We start from the raw sequence: 12,386 nt of genomic DNA on the forward strand, positions 1-12,386 counted from the left end.
TTGCAAAGATAAAAACGCTGGTCTACATGTACCAATCCCCATAATCTCAAAATTGATAGAATTCATCTCCTTCTTTGTGTTATATCAAATTTACAAAATAAAACCATATGAATTGACGATTGCCGGGACTGTTTATCGCATGGGCAGCTACATAATGTAGTCAACCAATTGTTTATTTCTGAGAAACTTATCAGTCGATGAAAAATCCCAAATCTAAATCGGGTCAGTACAAATCTATCGTAACCACTTAAAGCGTATTTTATGTATAGAGTAAGTGGTCAGTGTTATGTTATGTTATGTTAAAAATGCTCTTTTATAGCGCACAGCTACTCCTAGGAGTGCCCCGGCGCTTTGACAAAGAGCCCTCAATGTTAAAAAAACATAACACTGCGAAAATAGAAAAAGAGAACAGTTACTGTATAAAAAGCCAGGTTTTTAGTCCTTTCCTAAAAGAGAGCAGATCCTCAACTTTCCTAAGCAAGACAGGCAGGTCATTCCAACTTTGAGAGGCTAGAAAACGAAAAGAGCGTCCTCCGATTCTAGCCCGGCAGATGGGGGGAATCAAGGCTTTGGATAAAGTCGCGGAACGTAACGTCCTACGAGGCACATAAAAAGCCAAGCGCTTCTGAAGATATTTGGGGCCAATCAGATGAAGGGCCTTGAAGGCAAAAGTAAGTCCCTTAAAGACAATCCTTTTAGCGACTGGGAGCCAATGCAGTTTTTTTAGCAAATCTGTGGCTCCGGCTCTGCGCTGGAGACCAAAGATGGCTCTGGCCGCAGAGTTTTGCACAATCTGCAGTCGCCTCAAAAGATATTTTGGCAGGCCAAGATAGAGAACTTTCGCGTAATCCAAACGCGAGCCTATCAAGGCCTGCAAGATGATCTTTCTATGCTTCAGCGACAACAGTGGAAGAAATTTCCGTAACATTTTCAGGAGGCCGAAGCATTTGCCGGTCAGCCCAATGATCTGGGGGCCAAAGGCAAGGCCATCATCAATCACAAAGCCCAGATTTTTAGCTTTGGAGGAGGCAGCATCCGGTGGAAACATATCTTAAGGCCACCAAGCCTTCCAGCCAGGTTCAGGTGGGCATCCGAAAAAAAGCAATTCCGATTTATCGAGATTGCATTTTAGGTTATGTCGCTGGAACCAGGTAAAAACGGCTCCCAAACAGTCTCTAATCCGCGGGCCGTCAAAGTCCTTACCCTTTTCAGATGTAAAGAGCAAATGGGTGTCATCAGCATAGGTTATGATCTGGGCACCAAAAGATTCCGCAACCGCCGCCAAAGGGGCCATATGGATGTTGAAAAGCGCAGGGCTTAGAATAGAGCCCTGCGGCACCCCCACCTCCAGTGGCGGCATTTCAGCGGAAAACGGAGGTGCCCAGACCACTTGCCGGCGGCTGGTCAGGAATGACTTAAACCAATTCAACACCGTCCCACGAAAACCGATCTCCAGGAGTCTTAAAAGGAGACCTTCATGGGGGACGGTGTCGAAAGCCGCCGACAAATCCAGCATAACCAAAATGGCCTTTCCTCCAGTATCCAAAACCTCCCTGATGGCATCGGTGACCTCGAGAAGGGCGGTCTCTGTGCTAAAATTCGTGCAAAAGCCCGATTGAGAGTCATGAAGTATGTTGTTACTCTCAATGAAGTTGGAAATGGAGTTATGCACGTGTGTCTCGGTCACCTTGGCCAGAGCAGGGAGGAGAGAGATAGGCCTGTAGTTAGCATGGATGAGAGGATCAAGGTTAGTCTTCTTGATCAGTGGAAGAATCAGTGCATGCTTCCACGCTTGAGGGACAACACCCGTGCTCAATGAGGCATTAAGTAAAGGATTGAGCACCGCATTTAAAGCCAGAGCTACTTTCCCCAAACATTTCGCCAGACAAGGGTCAAGCGGAGAGCCGGACTTAAGCCGAGACAGAAGGTCAAGGGAGACCATGGGAGACATTGCCGGAAATTCTGACAAAAGTGGGCCTTCCTCCATTATAGATGTTTCCAGGCTGGATGTAAAACCCGGCTCAGACATAGGGCATGGACGGCGAAAGGAATCATGAATAGCTTTGATTTTGTCCACTAAGAAATCCGCTAACTGGCTAATCCAAGCTTCAGTGTGCGCATGAGAGGGGGCACCAGTGGAGGGAGAAATAAACTCCTTGACTATCCTAAATATCTCTTTATTGGTGCTCTCTGCATCATCTATTCTACGCTCAAGGTAAACTTTTTTTCCTGCTAGGATGTGCCTGTGGCATAGCTTGATGGTATCTCTGTAGCTAGCCTTAAGATGAGGGTCATATAGGCGTCTCCAGGCCCTTTCGGCTTTCTTACATTCCTGCCGCATCGCACCCAATGATGGAGTGAACCACGGGGCTGAAGCCCACCTATCGGCAGACTTAGCCGGCTTCCCTGGGGCTAACTCCTCGAAAATAGCAGTCATCCACTTATGCACTGATTCAAGGTTTTCCTCCATAGTTCCAGAAGATAAACAGGGATGATGACAGAGCGCATCAGACACCATTTCGGCAGAGACCTGATGGAAAGCTCGAGTACTTCTTCTCTGGTCTTTCGGTGCTCTCGGGACATTCACTGAAATAAGGGGTATGATAAACTTTATTAAAAAATGATCAGACCACAAAATGGGTAGTGGCGTAGATACACTGATCGTTTTTGTGGAAAATACTTGATCGATGATGTGGCCCTTGATATGAGTTGGCCATGTGATATAAGGAATCAGCCCCAAAGACGAAGTAATGTCCCGCAGCTTAAGAGCATCTGGATCGATGTTATTATCCATGTGGATGTTCAGATCACCAGTGTCAGTTGGTGTGACTGTACCAAAGGTTTAGTTGCCTCAAGGGTGAATTTATTTGCCTCGAGATGAGTCATACAAGTTCTTTTAAAGTCTTTTCTGGTGACAGAATTTATGGAAACAATAATGTTATAGTACTCGGGGTGGCCGAGGTCATACATACATTTTTTAATGTATTTTAACCAAGGGATCTCGGTCGTCCAGTCCAACTTGAAGCTATCATTGAGGATATCGCAAGTAAATCTAGTTTTTGAGGAAGTCCAGATCCTATGCCACAAACAAACAGGTTGGGCTTTTATTATTTCTATGATATACGGTATCCCGAATTCAGCATGGCAGATGTGGGTAGAGGTACTGCCGGGAACCGTCAAAAGGAATTTGAAAAAAACATTCTCCACCTGCTGTATGGATTGAGTATCTCGGAAACCCCACACACCAGCAGCGTAAATAGCTGTACTGACGCATTTCGCCTGATAGCTTTGCAGGAGCTCCACTGGTGACCTTCTGCCCAGTTTCCTTGCAAAATTGGCTAGTGCTGCCATTGTTTTCATAAGGAGTACGCTCCTGTTTTTAACAGCCTGATATCATGTCCCCATATGGTCGAATAAAATACCTAAATAGGGAAATGTCTTGGTGGATTCCACCTTATTATTACCAATGAACATATCCCTGCATTTAGAGCTGCCTTTCCCGCACTTCATTATAAAAGATTTTGTCATATTAAGTCCCAGGCCCAGCTTATTCATGTACTCAGTATAATTAGTGAGTTCCTTTTGGAGTCCCAGTTGTGTAAAACCATCAGCACTGCATCGTCAGTGTACAGAAGGGCGGCTATGGGGCGGTTATTTATTTAAGGCAGGTCCTGGCACTTCTCCTCCATTGCATGTTCCAATCTGTTTGTATAAAGTGTGAATAAGGATGGTGCCAGGACGCAGCCCAGTCTAACCCCCCTCTCCAAGTCAAATGGTGCAGTGCATTCACCCTTGACTCCGTAGCGGACCGTTGCTGTCGCGCTACTGTAAAGTTGCTTCAGAAACTGAATCAGTAAACAATCAAAATTTATGTTGCTAGCATCATGTCATTTTGGTATTAGTGGAGCTGAACGATTAGTGATGATGATGGTCAAGTATTTTTCTTTACGTTTTTTTATGATGTTGAAAGGTTCACTGGTGCACTTCTTTCCTGATTGTGTGCTATGTCCAGGTGATTCCCCCCCCTGCAGGTGAAATTTCAATAACATTGTGGTCACTGCCAAAATGGCCAAATGTATAATTGCAATATTTATTTAAAAACATGTCTGTGCCTTGTTTGCTTAGTAAGGTACACACAGAGTGTTTCATCAAGCTGTTACCTAGGCGTGGGTGTCACTCGCAGAGTTTCAAGCCGCGGAATTCCGCAGGGTTACATAAAAACTCTACAGCAATCCACGGAGTTGCACGAGTGGGCGGAATTTGGCAGGTTGAGCTGGTTTTTAGCACCAGGAGCTTGTTCCGTGTTGTAAAATCAGTGCGAACTTCTTTCTGCAATTGATTTTTTAATCAAGGAGCAACTTTCTCTTTTTAAAAAAAGTTTTTTATTGACATCAGTCAATGCAGTCGTGGCAAACAAAACAAATACATACATAAGTCAAATTTGATAAGCAACTGAAGCTATGTAGATTAAACAATGACATAGGGCAGAGAGAAATAAGAAAAAAAAAAAAACCAAAGATGACTCATGGAAAAAACAGCAGCTCAACGACAAAGAACTTCTATATATATAATGTGCCCAGCGTGCCTATTTTAACCATTCCTCCACTGAGGCCCAAATCTTACAAACCTGCTTCCGCTTCCTTCTATTTATTTTATCTATTTATAAAGTTTTATATAGCGCAAACTTGATCCCGAAGGATATCAGAGCGCTTTACAATTCCCTTTAGTGTGAATACGGAAAACTCCAAATTACAGATAGTAAGCAACCTAGCTCTCCAATTAGTAAATACAGGTGGATCAGGAGATAACAATTGAGAAGTGATACACAAACGGATAACAGACATGGCTATAAACAGAAATGCAGTGACAGACCGAGAGTTTCTTGCCCTCGATGAACCTTCGGAACCCATTATAACCATCTCTGGAGACAAGGTGCAAGGGATAATCAATCAATCAATCAATCAAAGGCATTTATAGAGCGCACTACTTACCCGTAGGGTCTCAAGGCGCTGGGGGGAGGGGGGTGCCGCTACTGCTCTAACAGCCATGTCTTCAGCTTCTTCCTGAAGGAGAGGTGGTCTTGGGTCAGGCGCAGGTCGGTCGGGAGGGAGTTCCAGGTCTTGGCGGCCAGGTAGGAGAAGGACCTTCCTCCTGTAGTCGCTCTTCGGATGCGGGGGACGGCGGCGAGGGCGTGGTTGGCTGATCGGAGGTGGCGTTTGGGAGCGTAGAAGTTGATTCGGTTGTTGAGGTAGCTCGGGCCTTGGTCGTGTAGGGCTTTGTGTGCGTGGGTGAGGAGGCGGAAGGTGATTCTTTTGTTGACGGGGAGCCAATGTAGGTCTCTCAGATGTCCGGAGATGTGGTTGGTTCGTGGGATGTCGAGGATGAGTCTGGCTGAGGCGTTCTGGATCCGCTGGAGTCTCTTCTGGAGCTTGGCGGTGGTACCGGCGTAAAGGGCGTTGCCGTAGTCCAGTCGACTAGTGACGAGGGCCTGGGTGACGGTCTTCCTGGTCTCGGTGGGGATCCACCAGAAGATCTTCCGTAGCATGCGTAGGATGTTGAAGCACGCCGAGGAGACGTTGTTGACTTGTCTGGTCATGGAGAGGGAGGAGTCCAGGATGAAGCCCAGGTTTCGTGCGTGGTCTGTCGGTTTGGGTGCGGTGCCCAGGGCGGGAGGCCACCAGGAGTCGTCCCAGGCGGAGGGTGAGGAGCCCAGGATGAGGACCTCCGTCTTGTCCGAGTTCAGTTTCAGGCGGCTGGTCGTCATCCACTCGGCTACCTCTTTCATCCCTTCGTGCAGGTTGGCTCTGGCGGGGTCGTTGGTCAGGGAGAGGATCAGCTGGGTGTCGTCGGCGTAGGAGATTATGCTGAGGTTGTGTTGTCGTGCGATGGCCGCGAGGGGGCTCATGTAGACGTTGAAGAGGGTGGGGCTCAGCGAGGATCCTTGAGGGACGCCGCAGATGACTTCGGTGGCCTCTGACTTGTACGGTGGTAGGCGGATATTAAGTGTACAATTGATTCCAAATCAAGCATAAAGTTGCGAAGGCTCGGGCATAAATAAAACATATGGATAGAGTCAGCTGCATATAACCTACACCTGGCACTATCAGTGGCGGCTGGTGACATTTGAAAGTGGTGTGGCGTAAAAATATTGGTGGACCACACTGTGCGAGCGAGCGCAGTGAGTGAGCCCGAACCACCTAAGGAGGGTTCAGGGGGGTTCTCCCCCGCGAAAATTTTGAAAAATTTGTAGGCAAATGGTGGATTTTCAAGACTTTCGGAAGCCACTGTGCTTAACAGAAGCAGGCCACTGCCTCCCCTAAAACTATCATCAGTTCCAAGGCCTCATGAATAAACCATTCTAAATTGCAATAAACCACAATTAATGTTGTTAAAGTTGCATAAAGAGGTTGGCTCTGTCTACTTAGCCAGTGCCTACGTGAGATAAAGTGGCATTTAAGATAGCCCATCAGAGTAAAATGCCTACTTTTTCCACATAGAATTGAATATCATATTGGTTAGTGTTACACGCCCCTGAAGAATAGGTTAGAGTTGCTCGTGCATTTGTGTTGATTAGGTTACATTAGGTTTTAAGTAACTCATCCCCTAGACTAGATAGCTCAAGATATGAATTATTGATTGCTTTATAAATAAATGTTTATTTCCATTATTTAAAGTTGTGTTTTATATTTGCTGACGGGTACTTTGTTAAGTGCTATGAACTTTACTACTACATTGCTAAAGGAAAGGGCTGTGCCAGAATGTACATCCTACCTAATTACATTTTTGCATGCATGACTGTGTAGTAAAAAAAATAATTAGGCCAACAGCTCCCACATGTAAAGAGGCACACATTCCACCATACAAGATAACTTCCAAAGCTGAAGGAAAGTGATCATTGCCTCACTCCTTGTTGTCCTTTTAGCTGCCCCAAAGTGTGAATTACACTTCATGTAAGCACTGGATGGAGGAGGTATGCCACTGACAAGTGGAGGTATTGGAAGAGTTTTTCAAGACAAAAGGGAAGGGTGTGCCTGAAATAAAACTTCACTCAGAGAATGGGGTAACTATTAACCACCCTCTTGTATTGCACGGCCAAATCAAATTCCTTTTCTCTATTTTAATAATTAAAGGTACAAATGTTCGACGCAGTCAAATGTGGTGGAATCTTTCAAAAGAAGGCAGTAGAACAGAAGCAATGTAAAACGGATTTAGAACGTTTGCATCCTATGAATAAATTATGCTTTATATGTCACAACAATAACTTCTAACCTTTGCTCTGGAGTATCACATCAAACCTCACAAGCTGATTGACGCTAATAATATTATTTTACTGCAAGGTGAATTATGCCTCCGAAGCACACAAGGTTATCCACTACATCAGAGAATAAATACAAGTAACACACTAACAGACACTGCATCAGTAAAACATGCTGCTCCACAACAACAGTCAGTGCAACATATTTTGCAGTGAGGCGAACACGTTTTTAAGGAAGCTAACAGGGTCTTGTCACTAGTGCAATCAACTCCTGTCCTTCACATCTCTCAAGTCTCAACCACATCTCCCTGAAATCGAAGGAGGTTCTGTGGCTCCCACCTAAGGTACATGTCATCTTGAAGACAATCTGTATCACTTACAACCTCCCAGCAGAGAAAACCTTTGTGAGAAACTTTCCTCCTCCAGTCGCAAACACCACTCAAGGAGCCAGTAGCTTGACTGGTTTCTTTGTGGAAATAGGTGGCTCACTGCCACTCTCAGATTTGCACATAAAGGGAAATGGTGTGACCGCTGGAGTGCTGTTGAAACATACAACACAAAATAGAGGGAACTTTGACTACCAAACCCATCAGGTTTGCACATTTCCTTGCCTGATGCAACATCTGCCAAACATATTATTAATGGACTTACTTAGATTTTGGCGCACATGTTCACATTTGTGGCAGAGTACTCTGCCAAACTCTATATAATGTAATTTTCCTCCATCTCTGTTTTGGTTGCCATGCTGTCTTAATCATTTTTATAAGTATATAGGCTACAGCTAACGAGGTATTGACTGGCTACAAATGTCATTGTGTCTGTGCCTTCCAGTTCTTCCATTACCAGCATAGACCCAATTTAGTTTCCACATCTGTGGGACGGACGAAGCTAAGAGCTCACGAGTCACGACATCTCGCAACTTGAAACAAACAGGTCACAGGTGTGTCTTCTCAAGCTCTGTAGTATGCACCCAGCCAGTGGCTGGAACAACATCGGAATTGTACAAGTTAACTCTGAGCAAACTGAAGATAGGGCTACTCCGGGGCTAGATAGATAATGGGTTTTCAAAACACTACCCCCGCGTGTGCCCTGCTAGTAATGGTTTGAATACAGTGGGGTAGCCATCGATAGCCTGATGGCCCTGTGTTGAATGAATGTGCTGCGATGGGAGAGCCAGTTATTGTTCTACTATCAAAACCTCTGCAATCCCCATGACTCTGAATAGGGTAGAGGAACCACTAGTGCCCCACAAACACAGCAGTGGTCCGGCCTGACAAACACGATTCAGCGCGGGAAATATAATAATTTTACACATAACAAACCTTTACAGCAGAAATGCACTAAAACACACAGGAGGCTTCATCCCCTGGCCGCCAGCCCTCGGCAAGCTGGAGAATTTGAAAGGAAGGGAGAAAGGGTATACAAACATGCTCACTTCACCGACGTGCCGACCCTGTGTTTTATAAAAGGGTAGAAAAGTGGAGTCTTTTCGGGAAGTTGTACGTGACAGCAGTCATGGGCAGGCAGAGGGAAAGAGATTAAAAGGTGTGACTGTTAGTATTGTAGTAGCGGTAGCACTCCTGCAAGAGAGATGCACGGGGAGGCACTAGCAGTAATGGCAATGTGCATGCGAGGCCTTCTCTCAGTCTGGGAGAGGGAGAGGACCACCTAACCTCATGAAAGGGAAGAGGTGGCTGGCTGCAAAACGAAACCGGCTGCAGAGCGAGGGACTCTCGGCGACACCAGGAGAGTTTCCCCCCCCTCGCAACTGCGGCTTCAGGTGTGTTGCATCTGCTGGCCTCTGCTCTGAGCCAGCCAACTCCAGTCGCTTCAGTTCCCCTGCTCCCACATCCCGAAAGAAGCTCCGAAACTTTTCAGATACCCATGGGAGGAGGAGCAAGAGCTGGAGACAAGGCCAGGCCCCGGTGGAAATGCCAGAAGGAGCGAAAGGTGCGGACAGGCGGCATCCAGCGCACAGTCCTGCCAAGTATCACGCACCAGGCGTGATTCGAACGCATTTCAGTGTGGTGATCCGCATCACCGCACTGAAATGCATTGTCACGCATTTGCATAGTACCCGAGCGTCAGCGAAGCCCTGCCTAAAACGGCAATATATCATGAGTGTGGCAGCAAGCAGTGCGGCGCTGCTCCTTAGTCCTGCAGTGCCAGCTTGGTGTAGCTCACTTGCTGCTGCAATGTCTCCGAAATGTGCGCTGCACGGCTCTCAGTAGTGCGGCTGCGCAAAGGCTACAAAGGGTAATAACGTAACAGAGGGCCACAGTCAGATAAAGCCATACCTGGTGCCGCCCGCCGGTTGACGTCATGTCCTGGTCCCAAAGGCGGGGAATTTGTTTTTGAAGGAATTAGGCAGAGGCATTACTGCATATCATCATGGCGGGGGTCCTGGGCTCGCACCAGGCCGGCTGCCGCCTCCTTTGTCAGGTCCGTGTGGCTCAGCTTTCTCTATGTGAGGAGCTGAGATTGAGAAACTGCTATAAATTTGACCCGAGGCCGCCGCCGCCGCAAATATAATTGCTGAGAGAGGAACTGGCTGGGAAACTCAGGTCTCTGTGTTTTCAAAGATTCGTGGCTTACTCTCTGCTATATGACCTGATTGATCACCATTAAGGCCCCAGGTAACTCTTCCGTCTCGTGCTCCTTAAGACCACCGAATAGAGTCAGCTGCCTGGCAAGTGGTGTGGAATGTGCCTGCTGATGCGACGTCTGCTCTTTGCATTTCTGCAAATGAAAAGCAATTTTTTTTTCACTGGCACATAATTGTATGCTCGCTGCGCCTTGAATTTTACAGTTTTTATGTGCCTAATAAGAAATGGTTCCATTATGTGGAGAGCTGTGAAGTCTCTTTGGGATGGTTTTGGCGCCCAAGCAAGTATCAGCCAATCCTTTCTCGAGAAACCGTCTGCGTTTATGTTTTTCTCATACTGTGCTTACTGTTGCACACATAGTTTGAAGGAGTTTAACAATTTCTTAGTTAGCGTTCCTCTTAGAAAAAGAGGGTGGGCTGGCCGCTGATAAAGTATAACAAACAGGGCAGCAATATTGTTTGGTTCGTAAAACTTATGCAGAGTTTTCTTTCAATCTGCACATTTTCAGTCCTTGCAATATCAGTAACAGCGCAAACATATTACAAGGACTTAGCGCAGACAGGGAAAATGGTGAATTAGATGGTATTACCCTCTCTCCAGCCGTTTGTAAGACTATCACTGCATCGATCAGATGGACAATAAATTGTAAAGTGCAGTCGGTGCTTTTACTTCAAAAAAGGAATGGTACTTTAATGAACATAAAGCTAAATACTTCGCATAGAAACCACAAATATATGCACAATGTGAATTTGGTAAAATAGTATATCAAGCAGTAATCCCAATCACAGGGGTAATAGCAATTTGAAAACCTTCCTGTATGGGGCCTCGCATATAGGGGCAGTATTTTGCTATTTTGACTCGAATTAATACTGCCTGGGTAAAAGATGTACATTTGTATGACGAGTTTAACAAGAGTTTCTCGTTGCTCAAATGGGTGTTGTACTTTCTGATATTTAAATGTTTCTTTTGTCTTCATTGCTTGATTTTGCACGTAAGAAAGTGTCACTCATTGTCATTGAAATGTCGGTCATAATTACACTGAAATTATCAAAATGTCACACATAGCAATCTGAAACCTTGGCAGCTATGAGCGCAGCACACAACAATTGTCCGATGGGCCCGAGAATTTTGAACACAGGGAAACAATCACAATAATCGCATCATATTTAGACCTGAGCCCAGCGCCCCTTGGCTTAGCTATCAGCTGCACACTGTTTTCTTTGGCTGGGGGTCCGGCTTCGGGACAATTTAACGTGCAAACTGCAAATTAATGTCATGATGAAAACAGCTCTCTGCAGTAAACAAAACAGTGCACACCTAGGAACACAAAGCCTCTGCGTTCCAACGAAATACTGCACCACCAAGAACCAGAACAAAAAGTAGAGTTTGATGGTGAATCACGTCAGCACACATGCATTCAAAATGTTCCCCCATAAACGAAGTTAATAAGTGCCCGCCTGGGCCATACCTGGCGAACTGACCCGAGTTCACACAGTGAGTCCAGTCCTTCCTCCTGCCTCCTTGCGGCTCACCAATGCAGTCTGCCGGTCCGAGTTCGACCCTTAGTTTGGGTGTAAAATCAATGGCTGCCACAGTGCCATTTCAAAATGCAGACACGCGCGCGGGAAGCATCGAGCCTGTGCAGACTCAACTCCCCTTGGCTGACAGTCTGACACACCCTTTCCCACTGCTCACAGGTTGGGTCCCTCCCACCATGCCCTCTGACGAGTGGGAAAGGGGTGGTGACCAGTGACGAACTCTCCTCTCCACTCTCTGATGGACGTTGAGGTTTTGTTATCCCGGGCTTGCATTTTAAACGCCCGGGGCTAACTTAACCTCCACGCCATCAGGGGGTGGAGACTGGGCCTTCCAGCTATGTCTTTGACGAGCCGATGACGTCACAGCCTTTAGGGCTGTGAGGGTGTCGGCCCGGCAAACACATAGCAGGCATTTTTGGGCCTGGCCGCCAGGGAGCAAAGGAGCAAGCAATTAGTCACGTGAAGTGACAGTGGACCTGCGGCAGTAATGGTGGTGACTGCGGTAGATTGCTGCTGACTCAGGCAGTGCCCCGTCACCTCGTTTTCTTTTTTTGTGAATTATTCACATACTTATTTATTAAAATGAATGTTTACAAATCCCTTCCTAAATGTAGAATATTTACCGGGGCGGAGCCCCGATGCCCTAAAAGAGAAACCGCCACTGGGCACAATGATCCCCCTTCCTACCCCATTTCGCTATTTTTGCAGGCGTATAATAAAGATCAAAAACAGCCATGTAACTTTTGGTCCGTAAACTGCCAGAAACCAAAGCCTCGCTTGCTAACACCAAAGCAGGCCTCAGATCAATCCCAACTTTGCCAAGTTTAGCCTCCCACTTCAGATTTTGCACCTCTAAATCATCCGGGAAGCTTACCAGTAGATGTTGGTCCTATTCTGACTTTTTTTTAAATTCATTTACATATATCAAACTTATCTAGTATTGAAGGGGTTTCACTAAGACGTTTATGAATAAAACTTCTGATCTGC

At 46.2% G+C, this 12,386-nt stretch overlaps 1 long non-coding RNA gene across 2 annotated transcripts in view; it reads right to left on the bottom strand.

Annotated features, from left to right (window-relative positions):
• Positions 1 to 11,532, bottom strand: part of LOC147702508 (uncharacterized) — a 33,466-nt gene extending 21,934 nt beyond the window's left edge. For both annotated transcript variants that reach the window (XR_015297534.1, XR_015297533.1), the window contains exon 1: positions 11,330 to 11,532. This is a non-coding gene — a long non-coding RNA (uncharacterized LOC147702508). The remainder of the gene's footprint in view (positions 1 to 11,329) is intronic.
• Between the last annotated feature and the right edge of the window lie 854 nt (positions 11,533 to 12,386).

The sequence above is a fragment of the Lissotriton vulgaris genome, chromosome 7 (genome assembly GCF_964263255.1).
Source record: "Lissotriton vulgaris chromosome 7, aLisVul1.2, whole genome shotgun sequence".
NCBI lineage: Eukaryota > Metazoa > Chordata > Amphibia > Caudata > Salamandridae > Lissotriton > Lissotriton vulgaris.